Raw genomic sequence first — 14160 nt, forward strand, 5'->3', positions numbered from 1 at the left:
TATTTAGAAAATACCAACAATGAGAGTTTGGCAGCAGATCTCACATCTGTTACTATTTCACCCTAATATGTTTTTTTTGTATAATGTAAATATCAGCTATGTCTAAAACAGTCAAAGTCACAGTACAGCTAAAAGATTTTAAAGTATCTTGAATGCATTAAAGTATTTTAGTAATTCATTTATACATTAACAAATTGCAAGTGATGCAGTGCCTACCTGAGTTTATTATGCATTTAGATCCCTACTGTAACACGACATCAGACTTTATATATTGGTTGGTTGGAGGTCCTTTAAGGATTGAAGGTTGTGTGTACAGGTGCAATGTACTGCAGGTTCGCACATGCATGCATGCAGTGTTTTTTCTTTTTTCCTTTTTGTGACAGGCACAGTGTTGGGGAGTAACGGAATACATGTACCGCCGTTACATATTTAAAATACAAAATATGAGTAACTGTATTCCGTTACAGTTACCGTTTAAAAGGGTGGTATTCAGAATACAGTTACTTTGTTGAAATAAATGGATACTTTCCTGTTTCATTTTGTCGCGGGTCAGGACTGTTTGGGTTTTGTTTGACAGCTACGTTCTGTTGTTCCAGGCGGCAGCGTTACGGTTGCCATGGTTACAGGGCGACGCTCTCTCTCTCTCTGCGACTGTGTGTTTCCTGGGTGAGAGAGCGCCTTTTCGTTGTTGTTGTTGTGCTAAGCTAACAGGCAGAATGCTACAAGCATAGCTCTAAAGAATGTAGCATCATGGGCAGTGTAGTCCGTGCTGCAGGGAGAATGGACTGCCATACACGTTATGGGTCTGTGAGCGCAAGGAGGGAGAAAAAGGGGAGTGGAAAGGTACGAGTTTTTAAACGGGAGCTGGAAGCATGTAAATATAATAATAACCACTTCAGCCAAGAAGAGAGCCTGACGAGCCCAGTTGTAAGTAAGCTATTAAGACTCGACTGTACACCGTGTTCGTGTTTTCCTCCGAAAACAATAAGTTCCGTTGGAGCAGCCTTTCAACGCCTCTCTCTGTCTCTCGCAAGAAAAGTTGACCCACACAACAAAGTAAAGCTATTTTTCGACTACGAGCCGACAGGGACCCCGCCGTATTAGTCAGAGGTCCCTTTACTACAGTTCGGAGTCGCGGACCTTCAGTAACAGTAATAAATCACACAGCAATAGTACATTCACGTTGTTGTAAAAAGCATGATAATATATTAAGTAATCCAAAGTATTCAGAATACGTTACTGTCATTGAGTAACGTAACGGAATACGTTACAGAATACATTTTGGGGCATGTATTCTGTATTCTGTAATGGAATACATTTTAAAAGTAACCTTCCCAACACTGGACAGGCATGCCTGGAGTAGCTTCGCATAGATGTCCAGTCTTTTACTATCTAACCAAAAGCCTATTTTGACAGCCAAAAATTCTTCTGCTCAGGAAAAAACAAAGTGGCTGTAAAAAATTGTTTATTATGTTCATTATAAGTAATAAATCCAGTGAGCAGTATGCTAATTGTTCTACAGAATTCTTTACAACAGAGGTTTCTCCACATGCGCCCTGCTAACTGTTAAAAGAGAAACCATAAGAACACACTGAGTTTAAACTCTATAAAATGCACTTTATTGTTACACCAATGAAATAATATTAGCCAGTAAATCTTATCTCACTGTTAATTAATCAGCGTAATTCTGTTTTTTATTCTAAGTACTTCATAAATGATTCAATCCAACACATACAGATAAGAAACAATTTCTTTTTACAACGACAAGCAATTTGAGACTTTCTTCCAGTTTCTAATATTAGAGAAAATATCTTAGCCAGCACCTCCTCACATTCTTATCAAACTAGCAAAAACTGAAACTGAGTTTCAGTCCTTTTTTAGTCTTTTCTGATTTCATTGCTGCTATTGATCTTGACATTTTCATCTAAAGGCTTCAAGCTTTAGTTGGTGTAACAGTTTAGTTTCTTTTTCTTGCCACCAACACCGAACAAAAACAAGCTCCAGCGAACCAAGTGAATTGTCCAAAACAAACACACATGCTGGAGTTCAAGAACAAAAACACAGTTCAGGAGGCCAGCCTGGAGGCTGACAACTAAGAAGTCCAGGACAATTCATCTTCTGAGAACGGCCACGTTGGCGACACAGATCCAAAAGCCGACCGCGCGGAAGGCAGCGGTGGCGAAGGGGAAACAGTTCAGGGGGCCGACCGTGCGGACAGCAGCAGCGGCGACGGGGAAACAGTTCAGGCGGCCGACCGTGCGGACAGCAACGGCGGTGGCGACACAAGTCCGGAGGCCGGCCGCGCGGAAGGTAGCGGCGGCGCTTGGGAGGTCATCCATATCGACGATGACGCACAACAAGCGGCCTGGCAGATGACCGCCGATGTCGAGGCGGCAGTTCGGGACCTGAAGGTGGCATGGCCTTCGCAGCACCAGACGAGACGGAAGCAGAGGCTGGACCAGGCGCGGCTGAAGCGGAGGCTGATGGTGATGGAACCGGGCCAGGCGAGGCTGAAGGTGATGGAGCCGGGCCAGGCGAAGATGTTGGAGCTGCAGCAGGCGGCTGGACGGGCTCCTCGGGCCCTCCAGCTGACGAGGCAGGAAGCTGGACGGGCTCCTCGGGCCCTCCAGCTGACGAGGCAGGAAGCTGGCTAGGTTCCCCTGAACCTCCAACTGACGAGGCAGGAAGCTGGACGGGCTCCTCGGGCCCTCCAGCTAACGAGGCAGGAAGCTGTCTAGGTTCCCCTGAACCTCCAGCTGATGAGTTTTGGGGCTGGACGGGCTCCTCGGGCCCTCCAGCTGACGAGGCAGGAAGCTGGCCAGGTTCCCCTGAACCTCCAGCTGATGAGTTTTGGGGCTGGACGGGCTCCTCGGGCCCTCCAGCTGACGAGGCAGGAGGCCTGACGGGCTCCTCGGGCCCTCCAGCGAAAACAGTCTCTGGACCAGTGGGCACCGGGGCCCCTGGAACACACAGGTCGGAACCAGCAGGCGCACAGTCCTCTGGCAGGAACAAAGCAGACTGCAGCTGCACAGAGCATTGACTCAGCTCAGGCAGCGACAGCCGGGTGCAGTCCTCAGCCGGCTTCTTAATCTCCAGGGGTCCAGAGTCGGCTGGGGGCTGAAACCCAGCCTCTGGGGAGGCCCTGGAGTGCGTCACAGTCTCTGAACTGGCCAGCTGTTGAGGACTGATTACAATATTGGGTGGTTTGTCTCTCTGCTTGGAATGAACAGATGAAAAATAGTTCTTTTCGGGTTGGATTGACTCAACTTGTTGTACAGGAGGAGTTGGTGAAGACGATGGCTGAGCTGATAATAAGGCTGATGAGTCTCCTACCAACTGAGCTATTGACTGGGCTATGGACTGTAACATGGTGTCTAATAAGTCTGGCTGTGACTGTAACTGGGCTATGGGTAGTGAGGCTGAATGAGATGGAGGTGACGGCTGGGCAGCTAACTGAGCTTCTGGCTGGGAAGCTAACTGAGGTAAAGACAGCTGAGCAGGAGAATGAACAGGCAACAAACAGGTCTCCTTGTCATCTGTTGCACAAAACAAGGCCCCTGAATAAACTGTCCCACAGTCCAAAACAGAAAAAGGGTCCTTCTCACTCACCAAAGCCGGCAGTTCTGAAGTCCTAATATCCGGCTGTGGGGTGACGCGCTGACGGCGCGATCGTCGCTTCCTCCCTGCCGACTGCTCCGGCGGGCCGGGCAAAACCTCCGGCGGGCCGGGCAAAACCTCCGGCGGGCCGGGCAAAACATTCACCGCCGGGCTGGGTTGGGAAGCGGTAGCGGCTGGAGGGTGGAGGTGAAGTTCGTTAAGAATGAAGTCTTGTGCGAGCGGGTGAAGAGAGTCTAGTAGCCAGGAGTGAGCAGAAATTAGCTGCTGTAGCCTGGCTTCTACAGCGCGGTGAAACTCCTCTCCCTCACGTTCGAGCCACAGGTTGACCAACCTTGAAATGGAGTCGATTACTTCCTCCCGAAACTCCTGGGAAGGTGCGGATGCTGCTGGGTCCATGTTTGGTCGGCTCGTACTGTCACGGCTGGCGGGTTGAGCCGTGTGGTGTGGAGGAAAAGGAGGACCCAAAATGCAGACAGCCGACTGATGATATGAGTGAGAGTTTATTTACAGGTGACAGTGGCAGGAACAGACAACGAATCATGAGACATACTAACGGAAACCTAAACTGGGAAAACTAAAGAACAACTAGAAATCCTCAGGACACGGGGTGAAAGCCAGAGAGACGCAGACTGACGGAGGATACCAAAAACGCAGAGATACACGGATGAACGCAGACAAGCCGACAACGAACACAGACCGACACCCACTATATATACACACACACGCACACAGGGTAATCGGGTAATCGCACACAGGAGGGAAGAACAGCTGATCTGAATACACATGATGACTGGAGGACACAAGCTGAACACAATGACAACAGACACAGACCGTCAGAATAGAACAGGAAATCCAGAACACGAGCCTTCAAAGTAAAGCAGGAAACACACAGACTGATTTACAACACAACACGGGGACATGACCAGAGCACCAAGGACAGACACCGGTAGGGCTGAATATACACCAAACTTCAGGTTCAACCCTAAACTAGTACAAAATCAGAATAAACACAAGGCACAAAAATGAACTTCAAGGAAACACAAAACGCTGGGTCAAAATGACCCAGGACCATGACATTTACCTCATAATAAATGAAATACGTTGAGGCAACTCTTTCTGTTATTCAGCTGTAATTTGACACTTAAAAAAACATCAAAAGTTAGAAAGTTCTTATCTCAAGACGACTCTAACATCGCGTTGTTACAGTTACCAATTACCACATCCAGAAGTTGTAGTACCAGCATACGTTCAGCATCAGCAGGGAGAGATAACGTATTTTAAGCCAAGAAGATGCTAGTGAACAAGGAAGGTTCCATCTATCTGGACCATGTGCAAACTGATAATATTCTTTTTTAGGGCTGTCAAAATTGAGAACAATCAAAACAACTGCTGTATAATGCCCTGCGCTATTTTTGGTTAATTGGTCACATGACTCCATCACATGACTTAAATGCGTCATTGTTTTAGAAAGTCTGTGTTCTCGAGTGTCCACGCTGCGCCGCTGCTCAGTTTTGAAATGTATGCGTTTTCGAGAGCGTTTTCAAAACGCTGCGTTTTTCCTTGAGGAAAAAGGTCTGGACGGGAGAAAACGCATTAGTGTGGTTGTAGCCTAAGGCAAACAGGTCCACCAAGGATGCAATTTCCCCTGCCCATCTCTCTGTTCTGCATCACCTGGAGAATCTTGGGAATTCAGTAAGGATGTTCTTCACTGATTTCAGATTGGCTTTTAATACCATTATTCCAGAAATCCTTAAATATCAAATCAAATGAAAATGTATTTCTATAGCACATTATAATACAACAAAGTTGACCAAAGTGCTTCACAGTCGGTCAGAGCAATAGCATAAGACAACAATATGGGTAAACGGCATAACTAGCCACGAAATAACCAACTAGTTTGAATCCTAAGCTCAGAAGAAGGTCAATAAAAACTCTTAAGTGTGCTGTCTTAGTGCTATGGCGAGGTCTAAATTTAGACTGAAATTTTTCATTGATACCATTAGTGTCAGGAAAGGTCTGAAGTTGTTTTATTGACGCCTTTTCCAGAATTTTGGATATAGGAGGGAGTTTGGAGATCAGTCTGTAATTAGTTAGAGAACTAGGGTCAAGATTGTTTTTCTTTATAATGGGGTGAAAGACAGAATGCTTAAATACTGACGGTACATAACCTAATGACAGTGATAGTTTCAATAAAAGTTGGATACAGGGACCAATAGTGGTCAAAGCTTCCATAAGAAAATGAGAGGGAAGGATATCATGGGAGAGATTAGAGATTTTGAGATGATCAGTTATAGCTATTAAATCAGAATCAGACAGTGGCTCAAACTGTTGAAAGCCAGTCAAGCATTCAGGGACTGGGTCAGAAACTAACAATGACTGAGATGAGAGAGATGCTCTCAGAACTGAAATTTTGTCATTTAAAAAGCTTGAAAAATGTTCAAAAAGTACAGGGGACTATCGCAGTGAGATAGCTTATATAATCCAGTGGGACAGCCTCTGTTTAGACAGCTCTACTTCTAGTTGGATAAGCAAAGCAGACAAACAGCTGGTCGCATAAACATACATTCTATCCTTCCGGCGCCCCCCGTGTGCGGCAGCCTGTTACAGCAGCTCTGCTCATTCTGAGTTTCTTTCTTTCTTATCTTTTTTCTCGTAATTTTTTTATAACTAACGTATTAGTAATTAGACTCTGCAACCATGTTCTACCGTTTTGTGCTAGTCCTGGTTGTTTTTCTCAGTTTATTTCTACTTTTTTCACCCGTGTCTGGGGACCCAGAGCAGAGATCCTTTGTTTACAGTAAGGATCAGCTGTTAGCGCTGAGTCCTGCAGCGGTACTGCCGGCGGACAGACCCGATATTCCCAGCGAGCTGAGGAGGAAAAGACGGGGGTGTCGTGCTGGGAAGGAGCGCCGTCGCCCGAGAAGGAGACGTTATCGACCATCTCTTCCTTCTGTAATTATTGGAAACGTAAGATCTTTGCCCAATAAGATGGATGAGCTCATGTCGCTAACCTGGTCACAGAGGGAGTACCGGCAATGTAGCATCATGATGCTAACGGAGTTGTGGCTAACATCGCTAACTCCGGACACAAGCGTGACACTACCGGGATTCCAGCTGCTGCGAGCGGACAGGACCAGAGACAGCGGTAAGAGGAAAGGAGGGGGACTGGCAGTTTTTGTGAACGACAGATGGTGTAACCCTGGGCACATCACTGTAAAAGAGCAACTCTGCAGCAGAGACATTGAGCTGTTAGCCGTTAGCATGCGTCCGTACTACCTGCCCCGGGAGTTCCCTGCTCCCCCCCACCCCCAACAACAGCATCCAATACACACTCAACACAAGGCTCCAGCCTGTCTCTCTCAACCACCCAGGTTAGGAGGGAACTGAGGAGGATTAATGGCAAGAAGGCAGCGGGTCCAGATGGCATCAGCTCGAGGGTCGTCAGGTCCTGCGCGGACCAACTGTGTGGGGTGATGGAGCACCTCTTCAACCTGAGCCTGAGGTTGGGAAGAGTTCCACAGCTCTGGAAAACCTCCTGTGTTGTACCAGTGCCAAAGACTTCACGCCCCAAGGACCTCAACAGCTACAGGCCGGTGGCTCTGACATCCCACCTGATGAAGACCCTGGAGCGGTTGGTCCTGGCTCAGCTTCGGCGCCTAATAAGCTCATCACTGGACCCACTTCAGTTTGCCTACCAGCCTGGCATTGGAGCGGATGATGCCGTCATTCACCTCCTACATCGTTCCCTCGCTCACCTGGAGACCGCTGGAAGCACTGTGAGAATCATGTTCTTTGATTTCTCCAGTGCCTTCAACACCATTCTTCCCTCGGTTCTAAAGGACAAGCTGGTGAACTCTGGAGTGGACCATCACCTCACTACCTGGATCCTGGACTACCTCACCGACCGACCACAGGGCTGTGTGTCGGACAGGGTCGTCTGCAGTACGGGGGCCCCACAGGGAACGGTTCTGGCTCCGTTCCTCTTCACCATCTACACTGCAGACTTCTCCCACAATTCCACCCAGTGCTTCCTGCAGAAGTTCTTTGATGACTCTGCAATAGTCGGCCTCATCACTGATGGGGACGACAAGGAGTACAGAGGTCTGACCCAAGACTTTGTGGACTGGTGCCAGCTGAACTACCTCCAGATCAACGCCAGTAAAACCAAGGAACTGGTGGTAGACTTCCGCAGGCACAAGCATTCTCCACTGCAACCACTGAACATCCAAGGTATGGACATTGAGGCTGTGGACAGCTACAGGTACCTTGGTGTTCATCTGAACAATAGACTGGACTGGACTCATAACTCAGATGCCCTCTACAGGAAAGGGCAGAGCAGGCTGTACCTGCTGCGGAGACTCAGGTCGTTTGGGGTGGAGGGCCCACTCCTGAAGAAATTCTATGACTCTGTTGTGGCTTCTGCTATCTTTTATGGTGTGGTCTGCTGGGGCGGCAGCATCTCTGCTGGGGACAGGAAGAGACTGAACAGGGTGATCCGAAGGGCCAGCTCTGTTCTAGGATGCCCTCTGGACCCAGTGGAGGTGGTGAGTGACAGGAGAACGGCGGCTAAGCTGTCATCCCTGTTGGACAACATCTCCCACCCCATGCAGCAGACTGTGACAGCACTGAGCAGCTCCTTCAGTGGGAGACTGCGGCACCCACGGTGTGGGACGGAGAGATTTCGCAGGTCTTTCCTCCCCACTGCTGTCAGACTCCATAATAAAGACTTTAACTGATCAAGCACACACATCCATACATATGCAATAATACTAAGTGCAATAATCCTTTCTGTCATCGTTGTATTTTTACTCAGTTGTATATAGTATTTGTATTTGTATTCTATTTTTATCTTATTGTATATTTATTTTATTTTATTCTACTGTATATAGTATTTTATTTTATTCTATTCTGTACAGTTGTGTACTGTATTTATTCTTATTGTATTCTAATTTTTGCCTCATAACTTTTGCACTGTCCACTTCCTGCTGTGACAAAACAAATTTCCCACGTGTGGGACTAATAAAGGTTATCTTATCTTATCTTATTCTGAGTGCGCTCAATGTAGGTGCGTAGCACAAGCACTGGACAAAGAATGCATCCTTCTTTACTCCTCAGATGTAAAAGGAGGGGAGCAAAAGCTCAGCATCTCAAACTCCATTGAGCTATAAGATGCAGGCATGATCTTGGGAAAATAGGCAGCATTTGGACACAATACGACCTTCTGGCCATCAGGAGAGAACTGTGTGCAGGAGGGATGCACAGACAGCACATGAAGGTCACCCACTCACTTTGCTGAAGCCAAAGCGAGAAGTAATGCAGTAATATGAGAGAAATTTCATATCCACAAACTCAATAGGTTCAAATGGGGTCTAGAAAGGGCCTCCAGCACCAAAGACAAGTCCAGTGCTTGGGACACTGGACTTAAGCGCGGGTCTAGTAGATGCGGGCCCAGCACTATGAATTGTCGCTATCACACTAGGTGGCAGACCCTTAGCAGTCACCTGTTGAGATTAAATAATTTGCAGCGCCTCAATAATGCTATGCTTTTTATTAATGATAAGTGTTATAAAGTTATATAATGTAGTAAGCGGAACCTCTTTGGAGGCAACAGAGGGGTAAAAGCAGCATCTCCTTGCCGTTGGACCCCTTCTCCACTTGGAACCAGCTAGGAGGGCTGAGGCTTCTTCCTCGTGGGCGTCGGGTCCCGCCAGAGGCCCGATGGTGGGCCTTTGCTCCAGGCCAACTGACGTGGAGCTCGGACCGAAGGTTGTGCTTGCGCTGGCGGCACACCCACTGCAGCAGTGGGCGCCGGTCTCTTGCCAGTCGACAGAGGAGTGGCAGGCCTGTGAGAGCTAGCTGCAGGCTTGGTCTTCCTCTGATGTCTGGGGATGAAATCACGCAGAGCTTCTGTCTGCTTCTTCCTCAGATGAAATCTAGTCTGAATGGCTTCAAGTGAATGTCGGAATAACCCAGCCACAGACACTGGTTTGTCCAGATTTACAGTCATGTCCCTATCTGGGACGTCAGAGAGGGTCAGCCACAGGTGCCTCTGGACGACAACTGTTGAAGCCAGTGTGTTTGCAGGGGAATGCATCACCTGCCTGACCCAGCTCATTCTGCCTGAGCATTTGTGACGCACAGAGGATGTAATTCATGGCGACTCTGACCTCGTTAAGAAGAGGTGCCAGCGGACTGTCAACACGAACCAGAGATCCAAGCTCCACCAGGCACATTGGCTGGTACATCTGGAGTGTGGTGACGGAGGTCATGGCAGAGCTGTGCTGGCCTGAGCCCGACAAATCTTCTCCAGGTGCGAAGCAGAGAATCTGCAGTGATTGGACGGCAGAGTTGCACGGCCGCAGACACCATGGTCATGGGACGGGGCCAGATAAGCAGCCAGAGACGGCTCCATAGGGGGTCGGTTAGCTAAGCTAGCCTTGTCTGCGCCGTCCAGCTCCATGTGCTGTACATAGCTGGGCACAGTGACGGGGGTTCACAGAGGTTTGTCCCATGATGCTGTTAGCTCGCACACAAAGTCTGGAAACATGTGAAGGTGGTTTTTGGCTGTTGCGGGCTCCTGTGGGAAGAAAAAAAACAGCTTCTGAGCTGGTGGAGAAGAGGACCAGTCCACCTGCAGTTTTTAAGCAGCATGGCGAAACAAAAAAGGGGAAAAAGAGAGGGTGTCAGTGTGGCAGACCGGCGCAGCATTGGCGGCCCATTGGGTCGACAATGAGCTCTCCTGCTCATGGAGCAACCATGGATGTCCAGGCCGATGTCCAGCATGTCGGGCTTCAACCCAGCCTGAACTCCGCCAGCGCTCCTGCATGGTTCCAGCCGGTCATTGGCTAACCCATCAACATATTCCATGTGGTCAGCCCAGCTAATTGCGGGGACAGCGACAGGATAATCCTCGGTCCTGGAAAGGAGAGGGTCATGCCGTGTGACAGCCGAGCGTCCTAGCACTTTTTCCACCCGTCTTTTCAGGGCCTGCTGGCAACAAAACGCACAGGCTTCAGGCTCCGTCAACGCTCACCTAGCGTGGACAATAACCAGGCAGACAAGGCAGGCATCGGGCTGGTCGCTGTCGTGCAAAGAGAAACTGCATCCCTGAGGACAGGGGCGAACAGAAGATTTCTGCTTTGCTCGCTTTGGTTTGGAGTCCATTCCAAAACGCAAAGCAAAAAGCTGCACAGGAAAACTCGAAATTTGCGCTCCGCGGGCAACCTACACACCAACTGCGTGGTGGAGGCTAACACCAACAGGGGCAGTTAAGCTAAATTCAAGTCGGCAGACCCCGGAGCTAACTAGCAGCAGACGGCTAGCCCAATACAGCAGAGGTGTTCTCAGCAAGGTGAAGAGCGTAAGAACTGAGCGATGACTGCGATGACAGCGGTTATATGTGCAGACGGAGCCGTGTGTCATCTGTCTTAAAGCCGTGAATAAAGATTTCTTCAGCCAGGACATGCAAGGGTGTGATATCCCATACCACTGAGTTGTACCGAGTGAATCAACTGAAAGGGAACTTTCTTGCACCTTTGTGCTGTGAAGGCAACTGTACAATGACAATAAATAAATTTCTAAGTTCTCAAAGGCCTGTTACAAAAAACAACAAAAACAGTAAGCTACGTTCAAGCCACCATCTTCTACTTTTTGCATTTCCAGTTTATCTGTCAAATCAATTCTTACAAAATATTCATTTTCGCGAATTTTTGACTTTAATCTTCAAAATTCTGCGTTTTCTTGTTTGTCTTCAGGCTCCGGCGGCATTTCTTTAACCTTGAATGGCACATTTCATTCAGCGACATCTTTTCTTTTTCCTCAGTTTTCCAGTTCAGAAACAGCCATTCTGACTTCTCTGAAACACCCAACCCTACTTCTTACAATATTGCTTGAGTAAACTTCCTGTAAGTATGACTTTGTTCTGCGCTCCACAGCGATGACTTTTGGGACATCTTGACATTTTCAGTGATCCTCTGTGTATTCAGGAAGCAAGTCACACTGCAAGCTCCAGAATGAGCAACAGTCTCATCAGCCCTCATTAGGCTGTGACGTTAAAGGTCACACACACACTGGGAAAGCTTGTTATGCGGCACCCAGCATGCAGTTCACATACACAGCATCAAAGGGATTTATTAGGTATGTCTTATGAGGGAGTTTTTCATCATTGCCATTAAACAACTCTGCAATTACTTTGGAACTAGAGTACGCTGTACCATCTGTGATATTTGAGACAATGATATGATTTACTTTAAATGGCTGTCCTGGTTAATTATAAACAAGTAGAGCATACCCAATGGAAAACATGAGATTGTTTGAAAGGAAAAAGATGAATAAATAAATCTCTGCAGACGGGCTCTGTGGACAACTCACAACCCACTGAGGGAAAAGCATCATTGCTCATATGTTTAATGAGCTTTTATTGTGAAATCAGCTACTACAAAGTTTAGAGGACTTTGAAACTTTTTTTAACTTCAGGCATCATCATCATCATCATCATCATCACATTCAAGGACAAATGTCTAACCCTAACATTAAGAGCATTTTCATTTCTCTGCTTTCCTCCAAAAAATCCACATTTCCATATTCTGTAACTCAGCTGAACAAATTAGAAACGATCACTGATACTTATTAATAGAATTATTGTTAGAAACACTTTATATATCTCCAGGTTTTAGACTAGTGTCCAAATAAAAGAAAAAGAAGAAGTTGCAGCAGTAACTGTTACTGTTATTTTCCAAGTTTTATCATTTCACAACTTTACTTGTTGATAGTTGGGACAGATTTTGTTTAAAACAAACATGTTTTTCATGCCAGTCTATAGAGATAATGTGCTGAAGGTCACTGTCAATAATGATGCTCTGTGACTGAAAGCAATTACTGATCCCTGTGGAGCTGCTCTTTAAACAGCTGATGGACGCCCATGAGGACTTGGCTTTGTTCCTCTGTGTCTCACTCCCTTTGTGCAACTTAAAAAAAAAAACAAAAACAACTTTTGCCAGAGTTTCCATGAGGCTACCACAAACATGAAAACTTTATTCTTGGAGACAGGAGGGCATAAGGATGACATTTTCACTCTCAGAAAGTATCAAATTTTCTGTATATGATTTGCTTTTCAAGAAAAGCCCAGTTATCCTAACAGCTCCTTAACCCTCCGGTTGTGTTCACCCCCCGCCCCCCTTACTTTAGTGTTCCCGGTCAGTTTTAACAACTCTTAAATTAACATAAGAAACATTTTTTCATCACCAAATTCAGTTTCCCATTCCCATTCATTTTCTATGGTGGTCACTTTCGACCAGCACAGATGTAACAAAGTTTATTAAAACACTCAAAATTCAACGAAGGAGGTGCTCATCACTTTCATATGTTCAAGTGCACAGTGTGGAGGATGACCTCAGGCCTCGAGGCAGTCAGATGTAAAACACAATATTTATGACTTTTTTAATTTTGACCCAAACACGACAGGAAGGTTAATGGAAGTTACTGGGTAGATGATTGCTGAGCTTGCTGGAGGTGCAGGTGACCGGGACCTGCGGTGGAAGTGCCTGATGATGGAGGTTGAGCAGGTCTGCTGTTTCTTCATAGGGTCAGGTCAGTGCTGATAGCATGAGGGGATGCCTGGACCCCGCAGAGGTTGCTTAGTTAGTCCACCTCCTTCAGGACGACACATCAGTGTACCATCACCAGAGGTTTGTGTGCTTCTCATTCAGTGCATGCTCTGGTCTACAAACACGTGGGGCTCCGTACAAACTACTGAGTCCCATTTTAACTTGTTGCAATGAAATTTAGGTAAACTTGATTAGTCCATATCAGTGTGGATATCCAGTATGATCGTTTTTCCCACCTGATGTGTTTTCAAAGGCTTCCTGTAACTCTTTTGAACAGTGTATTAAAGGCTTAGGCCTAAAGATCCGTCAATGTTGTTTCCAGTTTGCTGCTTCAGTGCACACAAGCTTTATTATTTGTCACATACAACATCATACAGTACAGTACAATGTGTAGTGAAATGATCCGTGTCTGTGCTGAGGACAGGCTGCAGACAAAGCCACGCCATTCCAGGGCTTTTTGGTTAGCATGAGGGGTCTAGCCAGGACCCCTACTGGATACTGGGTGGGAATCAAACTTGCAACTCCGGCTCCAAAGCCGTGCAGTCTCACCACTACCCTATCCAGCTGCAAGGGGTAAAAGATAGATGCCTGGGCCATCCCAATCTGTATCATCCCAGATTTGCTTTGCTCACTGCACATGCCTGGGGAATTTATCTTTTACTCACTTACATAAACCTTAGAGAGGAACAAGTGGTGGGAAATTTAACAAAATAAAAACCATCTGTGGGGATGACTGCAATCCAAATGAACAGCTGCTCCTCACATATTTAGACGTCTTTTCAGTCACTTAAACTGCAGCACAGATTTCTTCCCTTCTTGTTTTCTGGTAAAGAACCAACAACACAGTAAAGCATACTATTTGTCTGATAACTGCCTCGGAAATGCTCCAGTAAGCACCAACACCTCAAACACACTTTAGAGGTGTAGTTTAATTGCA

Source organism: Copadichromis virginalis, linkage group LG5 (genome assembly GCF_057382275.1).
Source record: "Copadichromis virginalis isolate Kocher_CV1m ecotype Utaka linkage group LG5, C_Virginalis_male_GT1.1, whole genome shotgun sequence".
In the NCBI taxonomy this organism is placed as follows: domain Eukaryota; kingdom Metazoa; phylum Chordata; class Actinopteri; order Cichliformes; family Cichlidae; genus Copadichromis; species Copadichromis virginalis.